This window comes from Toxoplasma gondii (genome assembly GCF_000006565.2).
Source record: "Toxoplasma gondii ME49 unplaced genomic scaffold asmbl.460, whole genome shotgun sequence".
NCBI classification, from domain to species: domain Eukaryota; phylum Apicomplexa; class Conoidasida; order Eucoccidiorida; family Sarcocystidae; genus Toxoplasma; species Toxoplasma gondii.
In genome coordinates this window covers 1-1,056 of record NW_017383143.1, presented here as the reverse complement: position 1 = coordinate 1,056, position 1,056 = coordinate 1, and the positions used below count along the sequence as shown (strand labels likewise).

General features: G+C 43.9%; 1 non-coding gene across 1 annotated transcript; it reads right to left on the bottom strand.

Moving 5' to 3' along the window:
* TGME49_458960 lies at positions 1 to 1,056 on the bottom strand (the record flags this gene model as incomplete). Its single annotated transcript, XR_001974240.1, has 1 exon — positions 1 to 1,056. It is a non-coding gene; the product is annotated as an 18S ribosomal RNA (ribosomal RNA).

Below are 1,056 nucleotides of genomic sequence, written 5' to 3'. Positions count from 1 at the left end.
CAGGAGAAGTCAAGCATGACGTTTTCCTATCTCTAGTCGGCATAGTTTATGGTTAAGACTACGACGGTATCTGATCGTCTTCGAGCCCCTAACTTTCGTTCTTGATTAATGAAAACATCTTTGGCAAATGCTTTCGCAGTAGTTCGTCTTTAACAAATCTAAGAATTTCACCTCTGACAGTTAAATACGAATGCCCCCAACCGTCCCTATTAATCATTACTTCAGTCCTAGAAACCAACAAAATAGGGCCGAAATCCTATCTTATTATTCCATGCTGCAGTATTCAAGGCGACAAGCCTGCTTGAAACACTCTAATTTTCTCAAAGTAAAAGTCCTGGAAAAAACTCCACACAATGAAGTGTGGAGAAATCCAGAAGGATGCTAGAATTCACCAAGTGCACACCCCTGAGGGCGGACTGGCTGCTTCCAGCAGAAATCCAACTACGAGCTTTTTAACTGCAACAACTTTAATATACGCTATTGGAGCTGGAATTACCGCGGCTGCTGGCACCAGACTTGCCCTCCAATTGTTACTCTGAAAGGGGTTTGGATTCCTATCATTCCAATCACTAGAAATGAAATTTCCAGTGTTGTTATTTCTTGTCACTACCTCCCTGAATCAGGATTGGGTAATTTGCGCGCCTGCTGCCTTCCTTAGATGTGGTAGCCGTTTCTCAGGCTCCCTCTCCGGAATCGAACCCTAATTCCCCGTTACCCGTCACTGCCACGGTAGTCCAATACAGTACCGTCGAAAGCTGATAGGTCAGAAACTTGAATGATCCGTCGCAGACCGAAGTCAACGCGATCCGTTCGGTTACTATGAATCACCTGAGGACCACCGGAAGGTGGGTTGGTTCTGTATCTAATAAACACTGCCCTTCCAGGGGAAGAGGCATGTGCGCATGTATTAGCCTTAGAATTACCACGGTTATCCATGTAGTAAAGACCATCAAATAAACTATAACTGTTTTAATGAGCCATTCGCAGTTTAGCCGTATAAAAGCTTATACTTAGACATGCATGGCTTAATCTTTAAGACAAGCATATGACTACTGG